Consider the following 17056-nt stretch of genomic DNA (forward strand, 5'->3'; position numbering starts at 1 on the left):
TTAAGTAATAGATTAACATGCTTGACTCGATCGACACATAAAATGCATAGACATAATTATCTCCTTTTTTGAAATAACATCTATAATATATAAGATAACTGACCTATATTATATATATAGATTTAATTTTTTATCTCCCAAAAAAATGGCTAAAATGTGTGTCAGCACAGTTTAGGGGGTGGTCATTTCCATCCAAGTTTTAGCACATTGTATTCGATTTTAGACTATTTGTGATTACTTTATGTATATATTGCTCCTTTTGTCTCGAAAGGCAATGGATGCGCCCTAATGAGTCACTGGTTTTGTGATTACTTTATGTAAAAATAAGATATCAGAGATAATTTGTATTTCCTTTTAAAACAAATCTGTTAAATTTTTCATAACAAACGTTTATTAGAAAGCTTCATATATTGATTTTTGTATTAATTATACATGTAAATTAATTGTTAATAAATGATTAGATTATATTTAAAAAATGATGAATTATTACTTCACAAAAATTTATTTAAAAAATCTTTTTAATAACTTCTAAAAAATTACAATGTTTCTTTTTTACTTTATTGTCCAAGGCAAGAAATATTTCATTTATAATATAATTTATAAAGCATGCAAATTCAGGCATTTTAAAATGATTAATTGCCAGTGCTCTTTAAAAAGTTTTAAACTGCTTTTTATGAAGTTTATTAAAATTTTTAACAAATATTTATCTGCATAGTGTTAATTTCATTTAGAGTTTATAAAAATTACCTATCTGATGCAGGAGGTGCGGTGGCTGAGTGGTAAAGAGCTTAACTTCTGAACCAAGGGGTTCGGGTTCGAATCCTGGGATTTTTAATTTCTGGATTTTAGGGCACCTCCGAGTCCAGCAAGCTCTATTGAGTACCTAACATTAGTTGGGGAAACATAAAGGCGGTTGGTCGTTGTGCCGGCAACAAGACACCCTCATTAAACGTCGGCCACAGAAACAGATGACCTTTTGTAAGGTCTGAAAGGGGAACTTTACTTTACTTTTTCCTATCTGATGCATAAATATATGTGTTTAAATACTATAATTATAGTTAAACAAAATAAGACACATTACAGATTTCCGATTTGTTTTATCATATGATGACAAAATCGAATACATTTCTATTTTTAGTTGAATGCTTTTTTTTTATTATTATCACTTTTTTTCAAAGATTTTATCATTGGGTCTTATTTTCTTAATTAAGTTTTAACAGAATACATGTCAATGAAAAAAAGAGAGATGTTTGGACGACCCCATATCTTTTTTAATGCAGTTAATAAAAGTTCAAAGGTCAGTTTTTTCAGTCACAGATTATTTTTAAATTTTTGCTTTACAAAGGCTAAAGAACTTAAAGAAGGATTATTTTTTACCACAATCTCAGCAAATTAAAATTGCTTTCATTGGAAAGCATTTTTCAAGCTCTGTCTTAACTATCTAACTCTAAGACTGAGTATGTTCCATTACATTGTGGTTTCCGGTCATTTCAACCCCGGTCACTTCATCCCCTGGTCATTTTATCTGCTAATCCATCAAATAATAATTGTAAAAAGTATTAAATTAACAGTATTTCATAAATTTATTTTTATTTACATGACAAAAAATTACACACCATTAAATAAGAATAGAATATAATGTCATTAAAAATATAAAAAAATTAACATTTATTGATATAGAACTAATGTAAAAATTGTTTTTGCGTGTTAATTGAATCAATAAGATAAGCTTGCTAGTAGGTACAGGAGACGATCCATTGATTCGTATAGCTCTACATTATTTGTCATTTCTTGGCCAGTGTTGTGTATTTCTTGAAGTCAGCGTTTATTAGAATAGATAAAACGTTATATCAGGGTTTGAAATGACACGCTCATATTAAGAAAGAACGATTGACGAATAAAGTGAAAGATGGCCTTTAGGAGATAAGTTATTAGCGTCAAGATCATAAGTATTCTATTCGTTCTCATCTCTCAAAAGATTTCCACTACTTCCACCACACCTTGGCCTTTATGATAATTATAAGCGCAGAGCAGCGTGATCATAGCTATTCAAATCGTACTTTTATCTCTCAAAAGGTTTTCCCTACTTCCACCACACCTTGGCATTTGATCATTACATCACGCAATATGCGCAGGATAATATTGACATCGATACAACAAACAGAAACAATATAACTAAATACAAATTCCGCATTACACTATATTTTTAGAGATATCTACTTATTGAAATATATATTCTTTCATTTCTCAATAAGTTTGAAGTGAATAGGGGAACACTATAATAATATGTCCAAAATATCAAAAAGTATTCTTAGTAAACATATGGATGAGACAAGGGCTTAAAGGCAAAGTATTAACAGCACAATTACACAATGACTAAGAAAAAAATTTTTGATTGGGGAATGAAATGACCGGGGATGAAGGCACCGGGGATGAAATGACCGAGGATGAAATGACTGGTCACCTGCATTGTGAATCATTTTTTATGATCATTTTGAATTTTTTAACCAAGTCAAGTAGGGCAGGCTACTAGTACTCTACTAGACATGTCATTATATCATTATCATTTATCATGTATAATAAAAAAATGTGTAATCATGACTGATATTCTAACTACTCAAATATAGATGATCTATCTATCTAAATTATCTTTCGAATCTATTCTTTCTAGAATTAGAATGTCTAGATTTTAGAATCTAGAAGATCTAGATCTATATAGAATAATATAGATCTAATGATAATCTAATCTAAGATTCTAGACTGTCTAGTACTACTAGTGGTCCTAGAGATTCTAGTTCTAGAGAGAATCTAGATCTAGATTCTAGATCTAGACTATTCTAGACTCTTAGTCACTCTAGACTCTAGACAGTCTAGTCCTACTACTCTCACTCTCAGTCTTACTTAGTCACACTTAGTCAACTTAGTCAGACTTAGTGAGCAGTGGCACTCTTAGTTAGACTCTAGCTCTAGATTCGTCTACATCTAGTATCTACTGATCTAGTCAATCTAGATCTATTTAAATCTATAATAATTATAATAATTATAATAATAATTAAATAATAATAATATAGTCTAGTAACTATAAATTTAGACATAAAACTAGTACTAAAAATAAAATTCTAAATTAGTCTACCTTAACAATTTCGCCCATAATGATAATAACACATGACTGACATGACGATAATCATAATGTAGACGTCTAGGTCTAGAAATAAATAATAAAGTAGACCTAGACTCTCTAGTCTCCTAGTTTACATTTACTCTAGATTATACTGTAACGGATACAACTGTGTTACACCTAAACTTACGACAGCCACTCAGTGGATCTAAATTAAAGATAGGTCTAGATTTTAGATCAGTGGTTCCCAGACTTTTTGGCTCGTAGACCCCTTGCAATGTTTATATATATATATATATATATATATATATATATATATATATATATATATATATATATATATATATATATATATATATTGTTATAAACCTGGTGGTGGCACAGAGTGGGGTAGTGGTGTGTGTGTAGTCAGCCGACGCAAATCGTCCCAGGCCAGCGCTAGACGAGCGGTCAACCGTGACGAGTTACGACGGTCAGCCGAGACGAGTGTCAACACGGCGGTTCGGGAAGGATCGACGGCGGTTCGGGAAGGATCGACGTCGTGAACAGAGCTCAGGAGCGTCACGAGAGTTGTAGTCATCTGACCACCTGGAAACGTCGAGCGGCGTTCTGTCCGGTTCGAGAAGGCCAGTAGGGACCCTATATAAGAGAGGAGGTGTCGCAGTCAAGACGGTCGAGAAAAGGGTGTCAATACAGCAAGGTTCAGAAAGGAGGTTCACGGCAGGGGTTCAGAGCCCGGTTCACTACAGTCCGGTCGACTACAGCACAGTTCAGCGGTGTGGTTCTGTACGGAGCATTACGACGGTTCAGTGCGGAGTACTGTCAAGTACAGTTGAGACGACTGGCGTCTTGATCTTGGTCTGCGATCGAGTCCGACACAACGAGCCTAGTGTGTGAAGTCAGTCCTGAACTGTTGAACCCAGTGCAAGCCCGGAACGAAACGGAGAGGCCAGTGCAAGAGTTGATACGGTGGAACGGTGTTATCAGAGAGATATTTGTACAGTGTACGTGTTGCCAATTGTACAGTATTGGCTGTTATTTATTCAACTATTAAAGTGTTACGTTACTTTGGAGCCCTGAGTTGTCAAGTTCTTTAAGTTGGTGGTGTATGGTGCAGTTTGCAGAGAGCCTGGATAGTGAGATTCGTAACGACTGGTGTCAGAAGTGGGATCGGATAGGATCGGAATCGGATCTACTATGGCTCGTCTGAAACTGCTGTACGAACTTGAATTTAGAGAACTGAAGCAAGAACTCCGTGGACGAAGGCTGAAGGCATGTGGAAACAAGGAAACTTTACAAGCACGCCTCCGAGAAGACATGTTGGAAGAAAAAGAAGATCCGGACACATATCTTTTTGAAGTCGAACAGGACTTGCTGGAACAGCTCACCAGTAGCATGTAGCAACAGATCACCAGTACCCGTATCATGCTAGACGAGATGAGTGTGACATTGAAGAAGAACACCGAGGAGTTCTGTAGAGAGATTAAAAAGATGGGTACTTCAGTGAAGGAAATGACGAGCCCCGTGGTGAAAACGATGGACGTGGTGGAAGAAACCTTGTACGACCAAGGAGACTTGAAAGATGAAGGAGATTCACCATCGTTGGACATTGAACAATTACCCACCCAATGCTTTGAATCAATAAGCAGTAACAATGGCAATGCTGATGAAGGTGGTGCTGCCTGTGAATCCGAAAACAAGGAGTACAGACTTGTGGAGCCGAAAGAGACAGATCAAGAGAACGCTGAGTTTGCCTACAAGCCTGTTGCTGAGGGACGTTTACATGATGAAAGCTATCGGCGAGGCTTGGACTCTGCAGACGTTCGTCCAGATGCTAAGATCAGCGAGAGAAGCCCTTGTGGTGATCATGAGAACCCATTGATACCTGATGAAGTCGTTGGTGGTGTATGGTGCAGTTTGCAGAGAGCCTGGATAGTGAGATACTTAACAATATATATATATATATATATATATATATATATATATATATATATATATTATTAGCGGTCCCCGTAAGGGGAAAAAGCCGCTATTAGGTTTGTGCAAAATGTCCGTCTGTCCGTCTGTCACACTCAGATCTCGAAAACTAGAAGAGATATGAAAAATATTATTTTATCATTAAATGCGGCTTGAAAAGTTTAGGTGCAACGGCTACTTTTGGTTTTCTAAAAGCAAGCCGTTTAATTTATAAAATTAATTATGCAAGCGATTTTTTTTTAAATACACCAATTCTAAAAACAATTACGTAAATTTAAGGAGGCAATGTTACAATATGTTAACAGAGATTAATAGTTTTTGTGTATTTTCAGTATCATTAAGTCAAATATATTTATAAAATGTACAGGAAATGTTTACAACAAATATAAATAATAGTTAAAGATGTTTTGTCAACTAGCTGCTAAAGTAAAAAAAAAACTGTTTGTTTATTAAGGCTAATTATGCACTTTGTATGTAAATATCACGCACATTTTTTTAATGGACTTTTTATGCAGCGACTTTTGTGCAGTAGCGTAACGTCGCAACATGACGTGGTGCTAAACCAATTCCTTAAACTTTTTTTTTAAATATGATTTTATTTATTTTTTGTTTAGTGTCCCCATCCGAATAAAAAAAAAAAGATTATTTTTGTGCATTTTGTCTGTTGGTCGGTTTGTCCGTCACGATTAGATTAACAAATAACACTAGAGGCTCTTCTAACTTATATTAGATTTTATTTCCATGGTTAAACATTGCAAAAAAACACATGATCTTTAATATATTGTTCCGGTTTTTTATGTAAATAGCATATAAATGCTAAATAAAATATCTATACTGATTTATATTTCATTAACTATAAAGTTGTTCCGGATATTGTTTTATACAAAATAAATTATGTCAAATGATTGTTTGAAATCGCATAATTGACTAATATTACACTTATATTCTTTGACACTACGTCCCAATATAGTTTATTTATCAATATCAATTGTTCCGAATTTTTAACTTAAAACAAATATGTCGACAATAGGTTATTCAGGATTTTAAAATAAGAAAGTAATTTATTAGAAACGATTATTGAAAATCACTTTTTAGACTTATTTTACAGTTAATTTTCTTGCCGAAACATAATAAAAGTTTTTTAATTGGTAAAGAATATGCCGTATTTTGTTTTGAAAAAGAAATCGACCTACATTACCTTAATTTTCTTACAAATCGTCGCCAAAAATGATCCGAAGTTTATATGAAAAATCTAATAACGCTAATTAATGTTTGAAATCCCTCTTCTAATAAATAAAACACATAATTTGCTCATTTACGAAAATTGGTTGTTCCAGATTTTTAATGAAAAATAGTTTAACTCTATTTATGTAAAATCGCACTTCTCTCTTACATTACATTTAACTTTCTGGATAAAACTTTAGAAAATCTAATTATCGTTAATATTATGCTCCAATTTTTAAGGAAAACAACTTCCTAACACCAAATTATGGCTTGAAAAAATCTCCATAAGGCTATCGTGAATCTAATTTTAATAACAGACCATGCTACAAATTTAATTAACGGCATTTGATTAATCTGGAATTCTTATTTTCTCTCACTATAAATATATAAACATCCGGAACAATCTAGTATAGAAACTTAAAACTAATGCGATGTTTCGGAAGGGAAATTAAATTTTAATTTTTTCTCGCTATTAACATGATGGACAGACAGACTGACAGACAAAACAAACAAAAAAGCGTCTTTAATCCTTATATATATATATATATATATATATATATATATATATATATATATATATATCATGGGCGTAGCCAGGGGGGGTTCTTGGGGTTCAACCCCCCCCCCCCCCGAAATGAAATCCCCCCCTTGGGGGGGGGGGAGTCGGAATTTAGTGACTGATTTTTTGCTTTGATTTTGTTTATTTTAGGTGAGATTTTAATACTAAACCATCACTTGCCCTAGCACAACCAAAGGGGTTTCGAGTTTAAAACCCCCTACCAGGGGGGGTCGAGTTTAAAACCCCTACCAGCAGGGTTGGAGTTTAAAAAACCCTACCAGGGGGGTTCGAGTTTAAAGCGCCTACCAGAGCGGTTCGAGTTTAAAAACCCCTACTAGGGGTTTTGAGTTTAAAACCCCCTACCTGGGGTTTTTGCAGTTAACTCCCCCTCTTCTATAAAACAAAACCAAAAAAAAATGCAAACGAAAATCCCCTAATTCCAACAGCACAGTTAAGGAAGATTTTGATTTTAAAACCCCGTCTAAAATTTACGATAAACCCTCTCTTTAATATAAAAAAAAGCTAATTACGCACTCAAAATGTTATGAGCGTAGCTAAATGGGTTTTGACTCAGTTTTGAGTTTAAACCCCACTTCAGTGGGGTTTGAAGGTAAAAAATACCTCTTTTTAATAATAAAAAAAAAGCAAATTATACACTAAAAATGTTATGAGTGTAGTCTATGGGGTTTTGAGTTTAAACTCCCCTCCAGTGGAGTTTGAAGCTAAAAGTACCTCTTCAATTTAAATAAAAGAAAATTACTCACTCTAAAATCTATGAGCGTAGTCAAAGGGGTTTTGAATTTAAACCCCCCGCCATCTTCAGTGTAAGAAAAAAAGCAAATTACGCACTCAAAATGCTATGAGTGTTGCCGAAAGGGGTTTTGAGTTTAAACCCCCATTCAGAGGGGTTTGGTGCTTAAAATACATTTTCAATATAAAAAAAAAGCAAATTACACACTAAAATTATTTGAGCGTAGCCAAGCCAATCGGGGGTTTTGAGTTTCTTCTACAGATGGCTTTTTTTTTTAAGTTTAAAACCCCTCCAGTTGGTTTTGAGTCTAAGATCCCCTTACAGAGCATTTGAGGTGGAAAACCCCCAACATTTTGACGATAAAACTTCTCTTTTCGATATAAAATCTAAAGCAAACTACAGTCACTTAATTCCAAGAGCGTATTCAAGAGCGGTTACTTATTTATACCAGTGGCAGGGCTCCCTTAATAAACTGCAGTGAATAGTCATCTACCGAAATCGAAAAACACTAAATGTAGCTCAACAAAGATGGCTAATACAGATTTCAGGAGTCAGTTATAGAGATCGGATCTAAATCAAGGAAATCCTATGCCGAACTTGGAGTCGACCCCTTAGTAAGATTGTGAGAGAACGACGCATGAGGTTTGCGGGACATATTCTCCGACAAAATGAATTACGCATAAGAAGAGTTGCAATGATATCCTAGTACAACTTGACGCCACTCATTCATGGAGGTCCTCATGGTAGGTGGGAAGAGGCTTCAGACATTACCAGTGACAGATTTTTATGGAAACTGCTTGACGTCAAATGCTCCGAACGGCGTGGGAGGGTCTAAGTCAGTAAGAATAGCACATTAGGTTTTCGAAATAAAACTTTTTAATAGCATTAAAATGGACTGTAGATACCTCAGAATATGCATTTTGTTGGCTTTCAATACCAGAAATAGTGCTTGGCGGCGGGGCTTCGCCCCGCGCTGGGGAGCTCCTGGCGCTCCCCCGGAACCCCTTGCTAGTAATGGCGGGGAGTCTACAATTTTATGGAAACAGCTTGATGGCAAATGCGCCGAACGACGAGGGAGGGTCTAAGTCTGTAAGAATAACACATTAGGTTTTTGAAATAGAACTTTTTAATAGCAGGAAAATGCACTGTAGATACCTCAGAATATGCATTTTGTTGGTTTTCAATATCAGAAATAGTGCTTCGCCCCGCGCTGGTGGAGCTCCTAGCGCTCCCCCAGACCCCTTTGCTAGTAATGTCGGGGAATCTACCATTTTTTCACTAACTCATGGAAGAACCTATTCTAGGGCACAATAAACGTCTTCCGAAAGAATGAAGGGTCAGAATGTAATAAAGATTATGTACACACACACACATAAATACATATAATTTTTTTCCCGGGGGGGGTCGGGGGGGGGGGGTTTGGAAGGGGGGATTACCTCCCCCCCCCCCCCCCCCGCGAAAAAAAAAATGTGTGTGTGTGTACATATTAATCTTTATTACATTCTGACCCTTTCGGAAGACGCTTAATGTGCCCTAGAATAGATTTTTCTCGGAATTAGTGGAAAACGTGTAGACTCCCCTCCTTTGCTAGCGAAGCCCCGCCGCCGAGCACTATTTCTCGTCTTGAAAGTCAAAAAAATGCATATTCTGAGGTATCTACAGAGCATTTACCTGCTATTAAAAAGTTTTATTTCAAAAACCTAATGTGCTATTCTTACTGACTTAGACCCTCTCGCGACGTTCGGCGCATTTTCCGGCAAGCTGTTTCCGCTACTCTTATTTTGCGTAATTTATTTTGTCGGAGAACATGTCCCGCAAAACCTCATGCGACGCTCTGTCACAACCTTACTAAGGGGTCGACTCCCAGTTCGGCATAGGATTTCTTTGATTTAGTCCCGATCTCTATGACTGACTCCTAAAATATGTCTTAGCCATCTTTGTTGAGCCACATTTAGTGTTTTTCAATTTCGGCAGAAGACTATTCACACTTTATTAATGGGGCCCAAGCCACTGGTAGAAATTTGTAACCTTTATTGACTACGCTCCTGGAATTACACGCCTGTATTTCGCTTTAGATTTTATATCGAAAAGGAAAGGTTTTTTCGTCAAAATCATCTGTTGAGGGGTTTTAAACTAAAAAATCTCTGGAGTTTTTGTTTTTTTTAATTCAAAACCCCATTTAGCTACGATCATAGAATTTAGTGACTGTAGTTTGCTTTAAAATAATATTGAAGGGAGAGGTTTACAACTCTAAACGCTCTGTAGGGGAATTTTAAACCAAAACCATCTGGAGGGGTTTTAAACTTTAAAGAAAAAGCCATCTGGAGGAGGGGGGTTTAAACTCAAAACTCCCTTTGGCTACGCTCATAGCATTTTGAGTGCGCAATTCGCTTTTTTTTTTTAATATTGAAGAGGTAGTTTTCAGCTTCAAACCAAGCTGGCAGGAGGTTTTAAACTCAAAACCCCATAGACTACACTCATAACATTTATAGTGTGTAATTTGCTTTTTTTTATATTGAATAGGTACTTTTTAGCTTCAAACCCCAACTGGAGGGGGGGGGGAATTAAACTCAAAACCCCTTTGGCTACGCTCATAGAATTTTGAGTGTGTAATTTGCTTTTTTTTATATTGAAGAGGGGGTTTATCGTAAATTTTGGAGGGGTTTTAAAATCAAAATTTTCCTTAACTGTGCTGTTGAAATTTGTGGATTTTTGTTTCTTTTTTTTTTTTTTTTGTTTCATAGAAGAGGGCGATTTAACTGCAAAAACCTCTGGTAGGGGGTTTAAAACTCAAAACCCCCTATAGGGGGTTTTAAACTCAAAGCCCCTGGTAGGGGGTTTTAAACTCAAAACCCCCTGGTAGAGGGATTTGTATATCAAAACCCCCTGATAGGGTTTTTTAAAATCTCAAAACCCCCAGGTAGGGGGTTTTAAACTTAAAACCCCCTAGTAGATGGTTTTTAACTCAAAAACCCCTCGGCTGTGCTGTAGTAAGTGATGATTTAGTATTAAAATCACACCTAAAATAAACAAAATGAAAGCAAAAATGAGTCACTTAATTTCGTTCCCCCCCCCAGGGGGGGGATTTCATTTCGGGGGGGGGGTCCCCCCCCCTGGCTACGCCCATGATGTATATATATATATATATATATATATATATATATATATATATATATGGCTCCTTTTTTCTCGAAAGGCAATGGATGCGCCCAAGTGAGTCACTGGTTTTGGCTTAATCTTGAGACGGGGCAGAATCTGGTGTGGCTAATCAAGCCAATTCTAGAACGGCAGACTTTGCCACAATTCGTACATTTGTATGCCTCTGATTTAGGGCTAGCAGACAGGGCAGCTTTCTTTTTTTCCCTCTTGATTAAAGCCGCGTCAATTCTTTTGTTCTCAGCAAGGGTTGTCCCAGCACGCACAGTCTGTCTCCATGCACTCCGGTCTTTGGCTATGTTTTCCCACATACTTTCACTGATGCCTGAGGCTCTCATGTCTCGCTTGCAGACATCTCTATATGATAGTCTTGGGCGGCCCTTGGGTCTGACTCCTTCCACAAGCTCAGCATATAAGATATCTTTCGGGATTCTACCATCTGGCATGCGGGTGACATGTCCGAGCCAGCGTAATCTCCTTTGTGTCAGGAGAGCATACATGTTCATATTGGCCAGTCTCAAAACTTCCTGATTGGAGACATGGTCCCTCCAAGAGATGCCCATTATGCGTCTCAGGCAGCGCAAGTGGAAACTATTCAATCTGTGCTCTTGGTACATGTATGTTGACCAGCTTTCACTGCCATAAAGGAGAGTGCTCACAACACAGGCGTTGTAGACTAGGATTTTGGTCGCTGTGGTCAATTTACCATTTTCCCAGACGCGCTTGGAGAGTTTTGCCAATGCTGTGGTAGCTTTTCCTATCCTTTTTGTCAGATCGATGTCTTATCTAGGTTACTGACAATTGTTGAACCCAAGTAGGTAAATTCCTGCACCACTGAAAGGGTGTGGTTCCCAATTTGTATTATAGGTATTTCTGCAACGTCTTGTGCCAGGATTTCGGTCTTGGAGAGACTTATAGTAAGGCTAAACTCTTGACAAGCAGCTGCTAAGGCGTTCACTAGCTTCTGTAGACCTCCTTGTGAGTGAGATACGAGTGCCGCGTCATCGGCAAACAGCAGCTCCCTTATCAAGATACGACGCCTTTTCGTTTTGGCTTTAAGACGTGCCAGGTTAAAGAGCCTTCCATCGGATCTGCTATGGATGTATATTCCGTCTTCCAGGGATTTAAAAGCACTGGATAGTACGACTGAGAAGAAGATGCCAAATAGTGTAGGGGCCAGTACACATCCTTGTTTGACACCGCTCTTAATGGAGAATGGCCTGGAGGAAGAACTTTCAAACTGAACGCTGCCCTGCATATTTTCGTGAAAAGCTGACACTAGTTTTCTTAACTTATTTGGACAGCCGATTCTCTCTAGTACAGCAAACAGACCGCTTCTGCTAACAAGGTCAAAGGCCTTGGTCAAATCAATAAAAGCTATGAAGAGGGGCTGCTTTTGTTCTCCGCTCTTCTCCTGTAGCTGCCGCAGAGAGAAAATCATATCTGTTATAGATCTTCCTGCCCTAAAGCCACACTGCGACTCTGGATAAACACGATCTGCCAGGATCTGTAATCGCTTTAGTAACACTCTAGCAAAAGCCTTTCCGACTATGCTAAGCAGTGAGATGCCTCTGTAATTGTTACAATCAGAGCGGTCGCCTTTATTTTTATAAATTGTAACAATGTTGGAGTCTTTCAATTCCTGGGGGACCATTCCTTGTTCCCAGCACAAGCTTAGCAGTTCATGGAGTGGTTTGATTAGGGCATGTTTTCCAGCCTGAATTACTTCAGCAGGAATGCAATCTCCTCTGGGTGTTTTCCCATGTGCAAGCATGTCAATGGCAATGCTCAGCTCCTTTACTGAGGGCGTTTCGTCTAATTCCGTCAAAACTGGAAGTGATGGGAAGTTGGAAACAGCATTTGGTGAGATGGCGTTTTCAATCTGGTAGAGTTCTGCATAGTGTTCTACCCATCGTTCCATTTGCAGCGCACGATCGCTGATGATTGAGCCATCTTTTGACTTGAGCGGAGCACACTTGCTGGTGTGAGGTCCAAAGCACCGGTGCAAGGCTGGGTTACAACATTACCCCCACCTTAGTCTTTTCGTCCCGAAAAGAAACACATTCACGGTTGATCAGTGCAGGTGGAGGTCGGTCAGTGGAAGTCACAGATTGCATGGAGCATGCTTCCCACAAAGCCATCCACACTGTTCTCTGCAGATGCCGCTTTCTCCTTCTCCAGTTGACCAAGTTTCTCTCGACACGATGTCGCAAACGTGGCCTCTCCATCTTGACGGTCGTCGCAGGCGTAGGCCACCTGACACATAGAGTAGTAGTGACAGCTCTTGTTGTTGTTAATGCTGTTGATTCAGAACTGCTCTTCATCAGGCCCTTTCTAAGGATGACTTGTGAAAGAGCTGTAGACCCACATGAAGCCACGCTGTTTAACAAACTGTCAGCCTCAGCCGGCTCCGGGAGAATTGTCTGTAAGACACCCCTACAGCGTTTAAGGTGCAAAAGTTCATCAGCTGTAGGGTTCTTCTGACCACCTTCAGGGCCTCTCTCGCTGGTGAAAACAGAAGTATCGAAGTCCACTGGTTTCAGACTCTGTTGATGAGTTTCCTGACAGTTGCGTTCCCCTCGTGAAGCACCGCATGTACAGTTGTTGCTTACTGCCTGAATCAAAATTCAAGTTCTCCTCGTAGGTACTGGCAGATCGATAGGGGTCCTTAAGTTCCAAAGTGACAGGCTCTAATGCAGGCTCAAAGTTGTCCTGCTCTGTCCGGGTCGTTGTGGCACTCAAAGCTGGTACAGCAAAAGTTTCAGTCGCGTAGCAGACGTCTTCTATTGCTTCGACTGTCTCTTTCTGTTCATCTGTGTGCTTCTTGTTAAGATTGGCGCATTCTTTGTAACTATCAGTACAGTCACTGTCTTGAATGAGTAACGGTTCATTGTTGTTGAATGATGTTGGACTCCTCTCTCTTACAGGATTGATCTGGCCTTGCACGTTACGTATCAGTTTGTCCATAGAATGATTCATCGAATCCTGGAAGGTACAAAGTTCACGTAACCAGTTCTGCAGCACCTCACCAATATCTGGTTCTACCTCAAACAGGTAAGTCTCGGGATCCTCACCTTCATCAACCAAGTCCTGTCGAAGACTGGCTCTTATCTTTTCTTTGGCCCCAACGATCTTTAGCTCTCTGGCTCGGAGCTCCTCCTTTAACTGTTTGTAGCTCAGTTCGTCTAGCTTTCTCAGCGTTGTCATTCTTTCCTTTCGTTGAGCTACCTAGATCCCACTTCTGACACTTCGACTAATTGTTGTAACTCTCTAAGGCAGGCACTCAACGAAAGACAGGTTGACAAGAGTAAATGATGTATTTATTTAGTATAACTAGTATAAGCAGCAACAAATAGTAATAGTTATTAGTAGTTAGACTTGGACGTCTGCTATAAGTCACAGGGAGTAATATGTCTTAAGTTCTAAGAGTCCTACTTCATACCAGAACACAGAACAGACCACCGACACACTTCCCAGTGTCGCTCCAGGTCTCACACACAGTTTCCTAGTATCACACAGGACAGCACTCAGCACCAGACTGTTCAGACTCCCATGACTTTTAGCCGGCTTCCCAACAGTCCTTCTTGTTTACGTTCACTAGTGCGCTGGTGCGCACCTCAAGCACCGGTGCAAGGCTGGGTTACAACAATATATATATGTATATATATATATATATATATATATATATATATATATATATATATATATATATATATATATATATATATATATATATATATATATATATATATATATATATATATAAAGTCTAACTAGCCCATGAAATGAAATGCTAAAAGAACTCACTCGGTGCACCAATGTCTATGAACCCTCGAGAAGCTGATCGTATAGAAGACATTTTTAGTCTAACTAGGACGTGTGACGTAATGGAATTTTTTTCCTTTGACGTCATATGGAGTTAATTCTTTAAATGAAATGCTAAACGATCTCACTCGGTGCACCAATGTCTATAAACACTCGACAAGCTGCTCGTATAGATGATGACATTTTTTAGGCCGTGTGACGTATTGGATTTTTTTCCTTTGACGTCATATGGAATAAATTCTTTAAATGCTAAAACAACTCGGTATAGTAATGTTTATGAAACCTCGTAATGTGACTCGCATTTAAAAAAGACATAATAGCTAGATTTAGATCTAATCTAGATTTTTTTTTTACACTAGAGCTAGATTGTTTAGACTAGATCTAGATTTTGTTTCTTACACTACAGCTAGATTTTTAAAACTAGATTTAGATTTAAGTTCTAATTAAAATCATTATAGAATCTAGATTTAGAATTTCTTGGTCTAGTTTAGAATGTTTGTTGTTTTACATGTTTCGGATGTTCCTTCAGAGTTGTAGTCCAAACCTCCTGTAGGACAACGGGGGATGGGAGCGGGCAGGGTTTGAACCTGGGACCATCGATGAATCCAAACGACAGTCCAGCGCGCAAACCGCACTACCAGACAGCCATGATTTAGACTAGATCAAGATCTATAATTTTAAATACTAAAACTAATCTACTATTTTAATATAGTAGATATAGATATTGAGAGTGCTAAATTAGTAGTTTAATTTAGGTAGATTTACATCCTCATTCTAGTTCCATTTAGGCTTAAATGAAAATGCTCAATACCAAAAGATTATCTAAAATCGCTCTTCTGACATATTGTACATATCCGGTAGTTGTCATTCCGTAATGTGTAGGTATATTATCAATAGTAGGCTATTAGTTTGTAACCAGTTTGTCATTAGATTAAGAGCAATGCCTGGTCGTGTGGTTAGCGCGCAGGACTGATTATCTCTACGGTCTCGGTTTCATACCCTGCTCGATGCCATCCTCAGTCGACCAGCGAATATGCGGATCCGACAGTGATCCGTCTCCCACGGGGGCCGCCTCTGAGTTTGTGTGGCAACACAAACTCTCTTTGTAATCTTGTTATATTTAAGAGGGCGTTTTATAGTAAATTTCGGAAGGGTTTTAAAATCAAAATCCTCCTTAGTTATGATCTTGGAATTTGGGGATTGTCGTTTGCATTATTTTTTGTTTGTTTTGTTTTATAGAAGAGTGGAATTTAACTGTGAACCCCCCTGGTAAGGGTTTTAAACTTAAAACCCCCTTGGCTGCGGTGGGCAAGTGATGGTTTAGTATTAAAATCTCACCTAAAATAAACAAAATCAAAGCAAAAAATCAGTTACTTATCTTATCTTATATAATACAGACGTTACTTCAAAAAAGAAGATGATTACGTCCTACGCGTCATGCATTTAGTCATGCATATTAACCAATGACTTAAATTCAGCCAAGTCAATGGTTTTCCTGGCTAGCTCAGGCAACCCATTCCATGCTCTAATAGCACTAGGGAAGAAGGAGTATTTGTACAAATTTGTCCTAGCATATGGGATGAGGAATGTGCCTTTATCTTTGTGTCTTTCAGAGTATTTTATTAAATTTTGTTTTTGTATTTGAAGATTATGGTTCAGTGTTTTATGTATGATTGCTACTTTACTTTTGAGCCTTCTGTCCTGAAGGCTTTGTAAATTTAGTGATTTTACTAAAGGTGTTACTCTAGTCAAATGTGAATATTCGTTTGTTATGAATCTCACTGCTCTATTTTGTGTCTGTTCCAGTTTCTTAATGTTTTCTTGAGTTGAGGGGTCCCAAACGGAGGATGCATATTCTATTATTGGCCTAACCAAGGTTAAATAACATTTTTGTTTTATGTTCTTATTTGATTTATAGAAATGTCTTTTAATAAATCCTAATGCTTTGTTTGATTGTTTGTGTAGTTTCATCAATATGTGGATTCCATGACAGTTTTTCATTTATTATAACACCTAAGTATTTTGCGTTTTTAGTCTGTGTTACTGGTTTGCCATGAATAAGATAAGTGGAATTAATTTGTTTTAGTTTTTTTTGTTACTCTTAACAACTGACATTTTTCTGGGTGGAAAGACATGCTCCAATTTGATTCCCATTTCTGTAATTCATCTAATTCTCTTTGTAAAATATCTGTGTCTTGTGTTGTTTTTATTGTTCTATATATTATGCAATCGTCTGCAAATAATCTGACTTTTGTTCCTGAAGTAATGCAATTTGGTAAATCATTTATGTAAATTAAAAATAGTAGTGGACCCAAGACTGTTCCTTGAGGTACACCTGAGTTTACTGTTATCGGTGTTGATTTAGAGCCATTTATTATTACAGTTTGTTCTCTCCCTATCAGAAAATCTTTAATCCAATGATGCAGTGGACCATTAATGCCGAAAT

General features: G+C 37.7%; 1 protein-coding gene across 1 annotated transcript in view; it reads left to right on the top strand.

The window, feature by feature from the left end:
* Nucleotides 1-1249: 1249 nt before the first annotated feature.
* The window catches only part of LOC106067280 (sodium channel protein 1 brain-like), a 50317-nt gene continuing 34510 nt past the window's right edge, over nt 1250-17056 (top strand). Inside the window, exon 1 of the mRNA XM_056009013.1 lies at nt 1250-1297. The gene's annotated coding sequence lies outside the window, so the exon portion shown is untranslated. The remainder of the gene's footprint in view (nt 1298-17056) is intronic.

The sequence above is a fragment of the Biomphalaria glabrata genome, chromosome 1, assembly GCF_947242115.1.
Source record: "Biomphalaria glabrata chromosome 1, xgBioGlab47.1, whole genome shotgun sequence".
In the NCBI taxonomy this organism is placed as follows: Eukaryota; Metazoa; Mollusca; class Gastropoda; family Planorbidae; genus Biomphalaria; species Biomphalaria glabrata.